This window comes from Peromyscus eremicus, chromosome 14 (assembly GCF_949786415.1).
Source record: "Peromyscus eremicus chromosome 14, PerEre_H2_v1, whole genome shotgun sequence".
In the NCBI taxonomy this organism is placed as follows: Eukaryota; Metazoa; Chordata; class Mammalia; order Rodentia; family Cricetidae; genus Peromyscus; species Peromyscus eremicus.
In genome coordinates this window covers 57,628,669-57,644,258 of record NC_081430.1, presented here as the reverse complement: position 1 = coordinate 57,644,258, position 15,590 = coordinate 57,628,669, and the positions used below count along the sequence as shown (strand labels likewise).

The following is a 15,590-nucleotide window of genomic DNA, read 5'->3' as shown; positions in this document are numbered from 1 at the left end:
AGCAGAGTGACTGACTAAGTGTCTCAAATCAAGGCAAGACAGGCCTTCAAATTTCTTGCTTCACAGCAAAGTCTGCCAGATACTATGGGCCTGTACGCTGAAGACGGATGGCCCAAGATCGTAGAGAAGCTTTGGGTGACTGTCCAGGCAGTCAGATGTCTCTGTCATGGCTAGAGTTTTTGGAAGTTGTGTGCGATGCATATTTTGTTTACGCAAATATATTACATCTCTAGGGGTCTTTGATGGAATTGAAGACTAGAGAGTTACAGTTGCAGTTTTTCTTAGTTTTACTTGAGAAAGTAACTTAGCTGTAAAACTTTGGATTCTGTAAGATACGACAGATAACGCATAATTCTCTTTGAATATGCTAAGTACAAATGGACAGAGTATTGTAAATGGAATTCCCGAATAGATCACTTTTTTGTTGTCTGTACTTTTACTATGTTAGAGTAAAAACCTTTGCTTTTATGACAACAAAAATGGGAAACGTTGTAGAGTATTCTTTTGTTTAAGGTGTGTTACTTTTGTTTAGGTTGCGTTTGTTGACCTCTGTGAAGCTGTGTTCTTGTGCCTGTCTAAAACACCTGATGGTCTAATAAACAACTGAACGGCCAATAGCAAGGCAGAAGAAAGCATAGGCAGAATTGGGGGTGGGGGCAGAGGGAAATAACAGAAGGAGAAGTCTGGGAGAGGCAGAAAGGAGGAGCCAGAGGAGGAAGAGGACATCAGGGGCCAGCCACCCAGCTGCATATCAAGACATGAAGTAAGAGTAAGATTTACAGAAGCAAGAGAACATGAGAAGCCCAGAGGCAAAAGGTAGATGGGATAATTTCAAGTTAAGGAAATCCGGCAAGAAATAAGCCAAGCTAAGGCCTGATATTTATAATTTGGAATAAGCCTCCATGTTTGCTTTATTTGGTAACTGGATGGGTGGGCCCCAGAAAAGACAAAAGCAAAAAAACAACACTTGACTAAGAGAGGAGTGTCTCATAAAGGCCACCCATAGCAAAACAAAAATCTTGACTCCACTTACATCAGTTCCCTTGATCCTCACACATGAGGCCTGGGCAACCGTGGACCTCCCAGCCAGGATACAAGGTGGCAACCATCATCCATCCAGGGATTACACAGCAGAGAAGATAATAAAAAGATTGAGAGTTTTCAAACGACTGCTACATTTCTCCTTTCTAACTATTTGCTATTTAGGATTCACATTGTTATGATAGTGTTAAGGTCTTGACCCTCACTGGGCCTTAATCCATTAATTATACTTCCTATGTGAACTTGGATGGAGTTTATATACATCTTTAAGCCAGTTCACTCTTAATAGATTTCGAGAGTATCTACGAGCAGTAGTAGTAGCATTTGTAGTAAAACATTTATCTACTCATGGATCAATGCCACCATATTTATTTACATTTGTATTTGTGTGTGAATATTTACAGCATGTCATTGATCCACTAAGAAAATTCACGAAAGTGCATGCGTCTAATGAACAGTATGTGCTCCACAAGCCTAATGGTTTTACCAGGCTAACAGGAGCAAATGAGATGTGTTAGGATGAGAAAGAACCTCAGACACCCATAATTGTAGTCATCGTCCATGACTTATAGCGCCGCAGGGTAATTGTCATCATTGGTCCGTGATAGCCTACCTCTTCTCTAGTAATATGTGCGTGTTTGTTATTTAACGCAGTAATTCATTAACAATAAAAGTGCCTCTGATTTCATTTTGTTTTTTGTTTTTGTTTTTGTTTTTTTCAGAATACCTAACCTCTGCTCTAAACTATAATAACACAGAGCAAAACAAGACAATAATTTTGAATATTACTCACACAGGATTTGGACTTCACGTAAGCACTGAGAATAAGTGTAGAGATTATGGGTGTGGCCCAGTGTTTAAGGCAGACTGAAGCCATTCCTTCAGTGGGACGAGCACTGTGGATGATGAAAATTTCATACTTTAACTATGTAAGTATGTAAATCGTTTTCTGTAGATGTTTGTGAATCTGTGGTAATAGCTATTTATTTTCACTTAAAAAATTTAAGTCTTTGGGTTTGGTTCATTTTAATGTGTAGTGATTTTGGCAACATTTTAATAATAAAGAGTTAAGAATTTAATAATGTCACCCTTTCCTCCCTGAAGTGTTAAAGCAAAGACCCACGATAAGCCATGAAGCCAGCAGCCATGAGAAGAGATTGAAGGATATAGAACTCAGAGATAAACACCTATTCCATGATAAACTGAGCATTCCAGGTATTGTGTGCCTAACTGAGTCCAGTGTGTCTACCAGTACAAAGAGAGAAATATTGAATGAATGGAGAGACGGGGAGGCACAGTCTAGAGTCAGATTTTTGTAGCCAAGTCCAGCTCAACAAACACTGAATGGGGACTAACCTCGTGTTTGCTGTAGACGAAGCTCACTGTCAAAGCCAAAGAGTCACTTACAGTGCGAGATGTATTAACTTTCCTACAAGTGAATACCAGATAAAACCATAAGAACCAAAACTGGTCCATGTGTCTGTCTAGCTACACATTCCCTACTCAACAGGAAGTGCTAAATCTTCTGAGTGAACCTAGGTAGAAGGCAAGGAGATCCTGACTCAGTCTCTGCAGCTGTCTGTCAAATGTAAATATGCAAAGAGCCATCTGGATGCACATGGGATTCTTTATTCCAGAAACTTCAAGGAGACAGCACAGAAGTGGTAGAATACTAGAGTGTGTCTTAATAAATAAATACAACCACCTTGTAAAAACATGAGTGGTTCAGTTGAATTGGTGTTCTAAAGAGTCTGGGACTGGAGGAACCATCCACCTCTTTGGCAACAGCAGGTCCTCACTAGCCTCCACTTTGGCTTCAAACCTTGAGATAACAATACCCTGTTTCTGCATTTATTATAGTGCCAATGCAGCTGGGATTCAACAGAAAAAGTACAATAAAAAAGACACATGTTATTATATATATATGATAGATGATGGATAGAGACAGAGGTAGATAGATAGAGAGATAGAGAGATAGAGAGATAGACAGAGATACATATATACATACATAGGTTAACGATGGATTTGTAGTTTGAAGATGGATAGACAGACAGACAGATCCATAGACAGAGAGATAAACAGATACAGATAAATACAAGGAATCAAATATGTTATTAAATATGCTTTAGAGCAGTTCTTAAGAATGCTTTAGATCAATTCTTTGATTCAGTGTGTCATCAGATTTATTTTAAAATTAATGATATTAAGAAACTGTGTCCATGATATTTGGTATCTGTCTTCAACTGGATGTGTCCTTCTTGAGCAGTGCGTAATTCATTAAAGAATAAGGAGAGGCAGTCAGAGTAACACAGGAAAATGAACTGTACTTACTTGGTCACTGTGCTCCCAAGACCCTAGGCTCGCCGTAGACATCGTGATCCACGTGGAAGGGCAACTCAGGAATATCCAGAGAGATGAAAAGAGGAACGGATTATAAACAAAATCACAAAACCATGTTCTATACAATGACCCTTGTGTGGTTTCTTTTTTATTTCACTCATCTACGAATATAAAAGGTTGCTACATTCTTCTTGAGAAAGTACACAGGAGACCCGGTTCTAACCTTAACAAGAATTTTGACCACCATTTTATCTTTTTATTTTTAGTTTTGTTTATTTAAGAGTTCTTTTTTCACATACCAACCACAGTTCCCTCTCCCACCCCCACCCCCCTCACCCCCCTCCTCCCGCTGCTCCCACCCACCCTCCATCTTTCCTCCACCCAGCCTCCTATCCAGTCCTCAGGGAGGGTAAGGCCTCCCACGGGGAGTCAAGGAAGCCCGCCATATCAAGGTGAGGCAGGACCAAGCCCCTCTCTGCTGCATCAAGGCTGAGCAAGGCATCCCTCCACGGGGAATGGGCTCCAAAAAGCCAGTTCGTGCACGAAGGATAAATCCTGGTGCCACTGCCAGTGGCCCCATAAATTGTCCAAGTCACACAACTGTCACCCACATTCAGAGGGCCTAGTTCGGTCCCATGCAGGATCCCCAGTTGTCAGTCCAGAGTCAGTGAGCTCCCATTAGCTCAGGTCTCTGTGGGATTCCCCATCATGATCTTGTCCCCTTTGCTCATATAATCTCTCCTCCTTTGCTTCAACTGGACTCCGGGAGCTCCACAAAGTGCTTAGCTGTGGATCTCTGCATCTGCTTCCGTTAGTACTGGATGAAGGTTCTATGATGACAATTAGGGTAGTCATCAATCTGATTAGAGGGGAAGGCCAGTTGAGGCACCCCCTCCACTGCGCCTTGGAGTATTAGCTGGGCTCATCCTTGTGGATTCCTGGGAATTTCCCTTCTACGAGGTTTCTTCCTTACCCCATCATGGCTCCCTCCATCAAGACATCTCTTTCATTTCTCTCCATCTCTGTCCCTCCCCCAAATCCACCATCTACTTCCCTCAGGTTCTCCTTCCACCTCCCCTTATCTCCACCCCTTCTCCCAGGTTGGCAGTTCACTCAGGAGTTCTTATTTACTTCCCCTTCCCAGGAGGATACATGTACATCTGTCACTCTTAAGGTCCTCCTTGATACCTACTATCTCTGGGGCTGTGCATTGTAGCCTGGTTATCCTTTGCTTTACTTGACTATCATTTCAAATGGCACAGAGCATCCTTAGCCAAGGGATTATACCTCTGGAAATTCACTACTAGTGGGTTCCTCAACTTTGAGATATATATATATATATATATATATATATATATATATATATATATATATATATATATATACTGTTACAATATTACTACATGGTACTATTTGAGAATCCGTTCCCCTCTCCTGTGTTTTAGTTGACTCTAATTATATGAATGTAATGAAAACTCTTGAACAAAAATACTATGATAATACACTATCACGTACTACACCTGACATCTATCACAGTTCCACACTACATGTGTTCTGGTGTGAAGCTCAGACTCCCAGACCTGTAGTCATGCTCCACGGATCAATCATCATGAGTGATCAAACCATCATTGATCCAACACCGCCTTTTCCTTTCTCTCACAATTTCTATATTTTTATCACCTAACTATTCGTGTCACTTGGAGTAGTCATATAACAAGTCACAAAATCCGGATGTTTTGAAATTATGCAACAGATTTTGTGCCACCCTGATTCTGTCTTTCTACTTAATTTTGGAAATCCCCAACCCTGCGCTCATGGTCAGGTTTAATTGAGCACACAGTCTCAGTTGGCCTAACAGGAGCCTATGCATGCCTTTACCAAGACAACCTAAATGTGTGATCAAGGCCACCCAAAGCGAAACAAGGACTTTGACTCCACTTACATCACTTCCCTTGATCCTTACACATGGGGACAGGGCAACCACGGACCTCCCAGCCAGGAAACACGGTGTCAATCATCATCCTTCCAGGAAGTACAAAGGAAGAATGATAATAAAAAGATTGATATTTATCAAATGATTTCTACATTTCTCCTTTCTAACTATCTGTTATTTAGGATTCACATTGTTATGATAGTGTCTTAAGAAATCAAGTAAGATTTAAAAGTCAAGGTCTTGACCCTCACTGGGGCTTAATCCATTAAGTATACTTCACATGTGAACTTGGATTAAGTTTATATACATCTTTATGCTAAGACCTGTTAGCAGACTTCCAGAGTTTCCACATGTAGTAGTACCATTTGTGGTAAAACATTTGTTTACTAGCTGATCTATGCCTCAAAAATTTATTTCCATTTATATTTGTGTGAATATTTATAAAATGTTTCACTGATCCACTAACACTCCAGAAAGTGCTTGATTAGAATGTCAGGATGGGCTCCACAGGCCTAACGTCTATTCGCCGGTTAACAGGGGCACATAGGATATATGATGATGAGAACCTCAGACACCCAGAATTGTAGTCATCGTCCGTGACTTATACTGCCACCCCAGACTTGGTCATCATCGGTCCATATTAGCCTTCCTCTTCCCTAGTAATGTATGTATGCGTGTAATTTAACACATGAATTCTTCGTTAATAATAAATGTGCCTCTCGTGTTATTTTGTTCTTCGGGATAACCAAATACCTTGGTCAGATACATTCTATACTCTATCACAACATAGGGCATATAACAATATGAGCAATACAATATAATAATTTTGAATATTACTCACATAGCTTTGGGTCTCCAGGTAAACACCGAGAGGACGTGTAGAGATTTGGGGTGTGGCCCAGTGTTTAAAGCAGACTGAAGCTATTCCTTGTGAGGGATGAGCACTGGGGATGATGAAAATTTCATGACTTAACTAACGCAAGCTTTGTGAAACTATTTCTGTAAACCGTGGTGACTCTGTGGTAATCGCTATGCATTTTCACTTAATAAAATTTAAGTCTGTCATCAACTGGATGTGCCATTCTTGAGTAATTTGTCATTCATTTAAGAATAAGGAGAAGCAGTCAGAGTAACACAAGAACATGAACTGTACTTACCCGGTCACTGGGCTCCAACGACCCTAGGCTAGCCGTGGACATCGTGATCCAGACGGAAGGGCAACACGGCATGGGGATAGCCGGAGAGATGAAAGGAAGAATGGATTATGAACACATTCAAGTTCTATGCAATGTTTCCTTGTCAAAGAACATACAATTGTGATACATTCTTCACTAGAAAATACACAGGAGAGCGGGTTCTAACCCTAACAAGAATTTTGACCACCATTTTTAAACAGTACACAGCATCCTGAGCCAAGGGATTATACCTCTGGAACTTCAATACTAGTGGGTCTCTGTACTTTGCTATATGTGTATTTGGTATTGTACTATCATAGTATATCGATACACATTTAAACCTATTTTTGTTACACTGTATGCGTGTTTCTACTCTTGTTTAAACCATTTTTTGTATATTGATAAAAATTTAAGGTTGTTTTGATTAAAACATATTGTATGTATGTTTCTATTTATGTTTGAGGTATTGCGCTTACGCAGTTCGGTCGGAAATGTAGGGTGCAGTTCTAGTTTTGGAAATTGATTACTATAAACTATATGGGAAAATCAGGAAACAAAGGATAGCGGTTAGTCACTTGTAACAATCAAATTTGTGGATATGTTCGGTTTGCTTTCCGGATCATATAGAGATATATTTTAGATGAAAAGAGAGTCTTCAAACTTTTCAAAGACTTACAGAATACGGCATTACAAATGTTTTGTTATCCTCAAGTTTTTCATGACCATGAGACACATCTACTCCTGGCAGCACCCATTTGCTTCAGAGGTGAGGGGCACTGAACGAACCCCTTATGGGGTTTACTTTCGTTGTGGCCAGATTTCTTTGTGGCCACTAGACAAAGAAACTGCTCTTGTCTTTGGCTGCTGACATTGTGCTGTGCAGGTTTGTCACGCAGGACACGCAGGAAAAAGGTTGTTGAACTGTGCCAGTACAAGGCAGGGCAGGCATTCAAAATACCTGCTTCACAAAAGAGACTGCCACACAGTCTATAGGACACAGAGCAGAGTGACTGACTAAGTGTCTCAAATCAAGGCAAGACAGGCCTTCAAATTTCTTGCTTCACAGCAAAGTCTGCCAGATACTATGGGCCTGTACGCTGAAGACGGATGGCCCAAGATCGTAGAGAAGCTTTGGGTGACTGTCCAGGCAGTCAGATGTCTCTGTCATGGCTAGAGTTTTTGGAAGTTGTGTGCGATGCATATTTTGTTTACTCAAATATATTACATCTCTAGGGGTCTTTGATGGAATTGAAGACTAGAGAGTTACAGTTGCAGTTTTTCTTAGTTTTACTTGAGAAAGTAACTTAGCTGTAAAACTTTGGATTCTGTAAGATATGACAGATAACGCATAATTCTCTTTGAATATGCTAAGTACAAATGGACAGAGTATTGTAAATGGAATTCCCGAATAGATCACTTTTTTGTTGTCTGTACTTTTACTATGTTAGAGTAAAAACCTTTGCTTTTATGACAACAAAAATGGGAAACGTTGTAGAGTATTCTTTTGTTTAAGGTGTGTTACTTTTGTTTAGGTTGCGTTTGTTGACCTCTGTGAAGCTGTGTTCTTGTGCCTGTCTAAAACACCTGATGGTCTAATAAACAACTGAACGGCCAATAGCAAGGCAGAAGAAAGCATAGGCAGAATTGGGGGTGGGGGCAGAGGGAAATAACAGAAGGAGAAGTCTGGGAGAGGCAGAAAGGAGGAGCCAGAGGAGGAAGAGGACATCAGGGGCCAGCCACCCAGCTGCATATCAAGACATGAAGTAAGAGTAAGATTTACAGAAGCAAGAGAACATGAGAAGCCCAGAGGCAAAAGGTAGATGGGATAATTTCAAGTTAAGGAAATCCGGCAAGAAATAAGCCAAGCTAAGGCCTGATATTTATAATTTGGAATAAGCCTCCATGTTTGCTTTATTTGGTAACTGGATGGGTGGGCCCCAGAAAAGACAAAAGCAAAAAAACAACACTTGACTAAGAGAGGAGTGTCTCATAAAGGCCACCCATAGCAAAACAAAAATCTTGACTCCACTTACATCAGTTCCCTTGATCCTCACACATGAGGCCTGGGCAACCGTGGACCTCCCAGCCAGGATACAAGGTGGCAACCATCATCCATCCAGGGATTACACAGCAGAGAAGATAATAAAAAGATTGAGAGTTTTCAAACGACTGCTACATTTCTCCTTTCTAACTATTTGCTATTTAGGATTCACATTGTTATGATAGTGTTAAGGTCTTGATCCTCACTGGGCCTTAATCCATTAATTATACTTCCTATGTGAACTTGGATGGAGTTTATATACATCTTTAAGCCAGTTCACTCTTAATAGATTTCGAGAGTATCTACGAGCAGTAGTAGTAGCATTTGTAGTAAAACATTTATCTACTCATGGATCAATGCCACCATATTTATTTACATTTGTATTTGTGTGTGAATATTTACAGCATGTCATTGATCCACTAAGAAAATTCACGAAAGTGCATGCGTCTAATGAACAGTATGTGCTCCACAAGCCTAATGGTTTTACCAGGCTAACAGGAGCAAATGAGATGTGTTAGGATGAGAAAGAACCTCAGACACCCATAATTGTAGTCATCGTCCATGACTTATAGCGCCGCAGGGTAATTGTCATCATTGGTCCGTGATAGCCTACCTCTTCTCTAGTAATATGTGCGTGTTTGTTATTTAACGCAGTAATTCATTAACAATAAAAGTGCCTCTGATTTCATTTTGTTTTTTGTTTTTGTTTTTGTTTTTTTCAGAATACCTAACCTCTGCTCTAAACTATAATAACACAGAGCAAAACAAGACAATAATTTTGAATATTACTCACACAGGATTTGGACTTCACGTAAGCACTGAGAATAAGTGTAGAGATTATGGGTGTGGCCCAGTGTTTAAGGCAGACTGAAGCCATTCCTTCAGTGGGACGAGCACTGTGGATGATGAAAATTTCATACTTTAACTATGTAAGTATGTAAATCGTTTTCTGTAGATGTTTGTGAATCTGTGGTAATAGCTATTTATTTTCACTTAAAAAATTTAAGTCTTTGGGTTTGGTTCATTTTAATGTGTAGTGATTTTGGCAACATTTTAATAATAAAGAGTTAAGAATTTAATAATGTCACCCTTTCCTCCCTGAAGTGTTAAAGCAAAGACCCACGATAAGCCATGAAGCCAGCAGCCATGAGAAGAGATTGAAGGATATAGAACTCAGAGATAAACACCTATTCCATGATAAACTGAGCATTCCAGGTATTGTGTGCCTAACTGAGTCCAGTGTGTCTACCAGTACAAAGAGAGAAATATTGAATGAATGGAGAGACGGGGAGGCACAGTCTAGAGTCAGATTTTTGTAGCCAAGTCCAGCTCAACAAACACTGAATGGGGACTAACCTCGTGTTTGCTGTAGACGAAGCTCACTGTCAAAGCCAAAGAGTCACTTACAGTGCGAGATGTATTAACTTTCCTACAAGTGAATACCAGATAAAACCATAAGAACCAAAACTGGTCCATGTGTCTGTCTAGCTACACATTCCCTACTCAACAGGAAGTGCTAAATCTTCTGAGTGAACCTAGGTAGAAGGCAAGGAGATCCTGACTCAGTCTCTGCAGCTGTCTGTCAAATGTAAATATGCAAAGAGCCATCTGGATGCACATGGGATTCTTTATTCCAGAAACTTCAAGGAGACAGCACAGAAGTGGTAGAATACTAGAGTGTGTCTTAATAAATAAATACAACCACCTTGTAAAAACATGAGTGGTTCAGTTGAATTGGTGTTCTAAAGAGTCTGGGACTGGAGGAACCATCCACCTCTTTGGCAACAGCAGGTCCTCACTAGCCTCCACTTTGGCTTCAAACCTTGAGATAACAATACCCTGTTTCTGCATTTATTATAGTGCCAATGCAGCTGGGATTCAACAGAAAAAGTACAATAAAAAAGACACATGTTATTATATATATATGATAGATGATGGATAGAGACAGAGGTAGATAGATAGAGAGATAGAGAGATAGAGAGATAGACAGAGATACATATATACATACATAGGTTAACGATGGATTTGTAGTTTGAAGATGGATAGACAGACAGACAGATCCATAGACAGAGAGATAAACAGATACAGATAAATACAAGGAATCAAATATGTTATTAAATATGCTTTAGAGCAGTTCTTAAGAATGCTTTAGATCAATTCTTTGATTCAGTGTGTCATCAGATTTATTTTAAAATTAATGATATTAAGAAACTGTGTCCATGATATTTGGTATCTGTCTTCAACTGGATGTGTCCTTCTTGAGCAGTGCGTAATTCATTAAAGAATAAGGAGAGGCAGTCAGAGTAACACAGGAAAATGAACTGTACTTACTTGGTCACTGTGCTCCCAAGACCCTAGGCTCGCCGTAGACATCGTGATCCACGTGGAAGGGCAACTCAGGAATATCCAGAGAGATGAAAAGAGGAACGGATTATAAACAAAATCACAAAACCATGTTCTATACAATGACCCTTGTGTGGTTTCTTTTTTATTTCACTCATCTACGAATATAAAAGGTTGCTACATTCTTCTTGAGAAAGTACACAGGAGACCCGGTTCTAACCTTAACAAGAATTTTGACCACCATTTTATCTTTTTATTTTTAGTTTTGTTTATTTAAGAGTTCTTTTTTCACATACCAACCACAGTTCCCTCTCCCACCCCCACCCCCCTCACCCCCCTCCTCCCGCTGCTCCCACCCACCCTCCATCTTTCCTCCACCCAGCCTCCTATCCAGTCCTCAGGGAGGGTAAGGCCTCCCACGGGGAGTCAAGGAAGCCCGCCATATCAAGGTGAGGCAGGACCAAGCCCCTCTCTGCTGCATCAAGGCTGAGCAAGGCATCCCTCCACGGGGAATGGGCTCCAAAAAGCCAGTTCGTGCACGAAGGATAAATCCTGGTGCCACTGCCAGTGGCCCCATAAATTGTCCAAGTCACACAACTGTCACCCACATTCAGAGGGCCTAGTTCGGTCCCATGCAGGTTCCCCAGTTGTCAGTCCAGAGTCAGTGAGCTCCCATTAGCTCAGGTCTCTGTGGGATTCCCCATCATGATCTTGTCCCCTTTGCTCATATAATCTCTCCTCCTTTGCTTCAACTGGACTCCGGGAGCTCCACAAAGTGCTTAGCTGTGGATCTCTGCATCTGCTTCCGTTAGTACTGGATGAAGGTTCTATGATGACAATTAGGGTAGTCATCAATCTGATTAGAGGGGAAGGCCAGTTGAGGCACCCCCTCCACTGCGCCTTGGAGTATTAGCTGGGCTCATCCTTGTGGATTCCTGGTAATTTCCCTTCTAGGAGGTTTCTTCCTTACCCCATCATGGCTCCCTCCATCAAGACATCTCTTTCATTTCTCTCCATCTCTGTCCCTCCCCCAAATCCACCATCTACTTCCCTCAGGTTCTCCTTCCACCTCCCCTTATCTCCACCCCTTCTCCCAGGTTGGCAGTTCACTCAGGAGTTCTTATTTACTTCCCCTTCCCAGGAGGATACATGTACATCTGTCACTCTTAAGGTCCTCCTTGATACCTACTATCTCTGGGGCTGTGCATTGTAGCCTGGTTATCCTTTGCTTTACTTGACTATCATTTCAAATGGCACAGAGCATCCTTAGCCAAGGGATTATTCCTCTGGAAATTCACTACTAGTGGGTTCCTCAACTTTGATATATATATATATATATATATATATATATATATATATATATATATATATATATATATACTGTTACAATATTACTACATGGTACTATTTGAGAATCCGTTCCCCTCTCCTGTGTTTTAGTTGACTCTAATTATATGAATGTAATGAAAACTCTTGAACAAAAATACTATGATAATACACTATCACGTACTACACCTGACATCTATCACAGTTCCACACTACATGTGTTCTGTTGTGAAGCTCAGACTCCCAGACCTGTAGTCATGCTCCACGGATCAATCATCATGAGTGATCAAACCATCATTGATCCAACACCGCCTTTTCCTTTCTCTCACAATTTCTATATTTTTATCACCTAACTATTCGTGTCACTTGGAGTAGTCATATAACAAGTCACAAAATCCGGATGTTTTGAAATTATGCAACAGATTTTGTGCCACCCTGATTCTGTCTTTCTACTTAATTTTGGAAATCCCCAACCCTGCGCTCATGGTCAGGTTTAATTGAGCACACAGTCTCAGTTGGCCTAACAGGAGCCTATGCATGCCTTTACCAAGACAACCTAAATGTGTGATCAAGGCCACCCAAAGCGAAACAAGGACTTTGACTCCACTTACATCACTTCCCTTGATCCTTACACATGGGGACAGGGCAACCACGGACCTCCCAGCCAGGAAACACGGTGTCAATCATCATCCTTCCAGGAAGTACAAAGGAAGAATGATAATAAAAAGATTGATATTTATCAAATGATTTCTACATTTCTCCTTTCTAACTATCTGTTATTTAGGATTCACATTGTTATGATAGTGTCTTAAGAAATCAAGTAAGATTTAAAAGTCAAGGTCTTGACCCTCACTGGGGCTTAATCCATTAAGTATACTTCACATGTGAACTTGGATTAAGTTTATATACATCTTTATGCTAAGACCTGTTAGCAGACTTCCAGAGTTTCCACATGTAGTAGTACCATTTGTGGTAAAACATTTGTTTACTAGCTGATCTATGCCTCAAAAATTTATTTCCATTTATATTTGTGTGAATATTTATAAAATGTTTCACTGATCCACTAACACTCCAGAAAGTGCTTGATTAGAATGTCAGGATGGGCTCCACAGGCCTAACGTCTATTCGCCGGTTAACAGGGGCACATAGGATATATGATGATGAGAACCTCAGACACCCAGAATTGTAGTCATCGTCCGTGACTTATACTGCCACCCCAGACTTGGTCATCATCGGTCCATATTAGCCTTCCTCTTCCCTAGTAATGTATGTATGCGTGCAATTTAACACATGAATTCTTCGTTAATAATAAATGTGCCTCTCGTGTTATTTTGTTCTTCGGGATAACCAAATACCTTGGTCAGATACATTCTATACTCTATCACAACATAGGGCATATAACAATATGAGCAATACAATATAATAATTTTGAATATTACTCACATAGCTTTGGGTCTCCAGGTAAACACCGAGAGGACGTGTAGAGATTTGGGGTGTGGCCCAGTGTTTAAAGCAGACTGAAGCTATTCCTTGTGAGGGATGAGCACTGGGGATGATGAAAATTTCATGACTTAACTAACGCAAGCTTTGTGAAACTATTTCTGTAAACCGTGGTGACTCTGTGGTAATCGCTATGCATTTTCACTTAATAAAATTTAAGTCTGTCATCAACTGGATGTGCCATTCTTGAGTAATTTGTCATTCATTTAAGAATAAGGAGAAGCAGTCAGAGTAACACAAGAACATGAACTGTACTTACCCGGTCACTGGGCTCCAACGACCCTAGGCTAGCCGTGGACATCGTGATCCAGACGGAAGGGCAACACGGCATGGGGATAGCCGGAGAGATGAAAGGAAGAATGGATTATGAACACATTCAAGTTCTATGCAATGTTTCCTTGTCAAAGAACATACAATTGTGATACATTCTTCACTAGAAAATACACAGGAGAGCGGGTTCTAACCCTAACAAGAATTTTGACCACCATTTTTAAACAGTACACAGCATCCTGAGCCAAGGGATTATACCTCTGGAACTTCAATACTAGTGGGTCTCTGTACTTTGCTATATGTGTATTTGGTATTGTACTATCATAGTATATCGATACACATTTAAACCTATTTTTGTTACACTGTATGCGTGTTTCTACTCTTGTTTAAACCATTTTTTGTATATTGATAAAAATTTAAGGTTGTTTTGATTAAAACATATTGTATGTATGTTTCTATTTATGTTTGAGGTATTGCGCTTACGCAGTTCGGTCGGAAATGTAGGGTGCAGTTCTAGTTTTGGAAATTGATTACTATAAACTATATGGGAAAATCAGGAAACAAAGGATAGCGGTTAGTCACTTGTAACAATCAAATTTGTGGATATGTTCGGTTTGCTTTCCGGATCATATAGAGATATATTTTAGATGAAAAGAGAGTCTTCAAACTTTTCAAAGACTTACAGAATACGGCATTACAAATGTTTTGTTATCCTCAAGTTTTTCATGACCATGAGACACATCTACTCCTGGCAGCACCCATTTGCTTCAGAGGTGAGGGGCACTGAACGAACCCCTTATGGGGTTTACTTTCGTTGTGGCCAGATTTCTTTGTGGCCACTAGACAAAGAAACTGCTCTTGTCTTTGGCTGCTGACATTGTGCTGTGCAGGTTTGTCACGCAGGACACGCAGGAAAAAGGTTGTTGAACTGTGCCAGTACAAGGCAGGGCAGGCATTCAAAATACCTGCTTCACAAAAGAGACTGCCACACAGTCTATAGGACACAGAGCAGAGTGACTGACTAAGTGTCTCAAATCAAGGCAAGACAGGCCTTCAAATTTCTTGCTTCACAGCAAAGTCTGCCAGATACTATGGGCCTGTACGCTGAAGACGGATGGCCCAAGATCGTAGAGAAGCTTTGGGTGACTGTCCAGGCAGTCAGATGTCTCTGTCATGGCTAGAGTTTTTGGAAGTTGTGTGCGATGCATATTTTGTTTACGCAAATATATTACATCTCTAGGGGTCTTTGATGGAATTGAAGACTAGAGAGTTACAGTTGCAGTTTTTCTTAGTTTTACTTGAGAAAGTAACTTAGCTGTAAAACTTTGGATTCTGTAAGATACGACAGATAACGCATAATTCTCTTTGAATATGCTAAGTACAAATGGACAGAGTATTGTAAATGGAATTCCCGAATAGATCACTTTTTTGTTGTCTGTACTTTTACTATGTTAGAGTAAAAACCTTTGCTTTTATGACAACAAAAATGGGAAACGTTGTAGAGTATTCTTTTGTTTAAGGTGTGTTACTTTTGTTTAGGTTGCGTTTGTTGACCTCTGTGAAGCTGTGTTCTTGTGCCTGTCTAAAACACCTGATGGTCTAATAAACAACTGAACGGCCA

At 40.4% G+C, this 15,590-nt stretch overlaps 2 long non-coding RNA genes and 4 pseudogenes across 2 annotated transcripts; all 6 read right to left on the bottom strand.

The window, feature by feature from the left end:
* Positions 1-1,566: 1,566 nt before the first annotated feature.
* On the bottom strand, positions 1,567-1,643 carry LOC131924769 (small nucleolar RNA SNORD113/SNORD114 family; annotated as a pseudogene).
* A 2,388-nt stretch (positions 1,644-4,031) lies between these two features.
* On the bottom strand, positions 4,032-6,262 carry LOC131924622 (uncharacterized). The gene is made up of 3 exons (XR_009382948.1): positions 6,156-6,262; positions 5,324-5,403; positions 4,032-4,211 (listed from the first exon to the last, which is right to left on the bottom strand). It is a non-coding gene; the product is annotated as an uncharacterized LOC131924622 (long non-coding RNA).
* On the bottom strand, positions 5,875-5,952 carry LOC131924750 (small nucleolar RNA SNORD113/SNORD114 family; annotated as a pseudogene).
* A 2,793-nt stretch (positions 6,263-9,055) lies between the features above and the next one.
* LOC131924767 (small nucleolar RNA SNORD113/SNORD114 family) lies at positions 9,056-9,132 on the bottom strand (annotated as a pseudogene).
* Positions 9,133-11,395: 2,263 nt separating this feature from the next.
* LOC131924558 (uncharacterized) lies at positions 11,396-13,749 on the bottom strand. Its single transcript, XR_009382938.1, has 3 exons — positions 13,643-13,749; positions 12,811-12,890; positions 11,396-11,700 (listed from the first exon to the last, which is right to left on the bottom strand). It is a non-coding gene; the product is annotated as an uncharacterized LOC131924558 (long non-coding RNA).
* Positions 13,362-13,439, bottom strand: LOC131924749 (small nucleolar RNA SNORD113/SNORD114 family; annotated as a pseudogene).
* Positions 13,750-15,590: the final 1,841 nt, after the last annotated feature.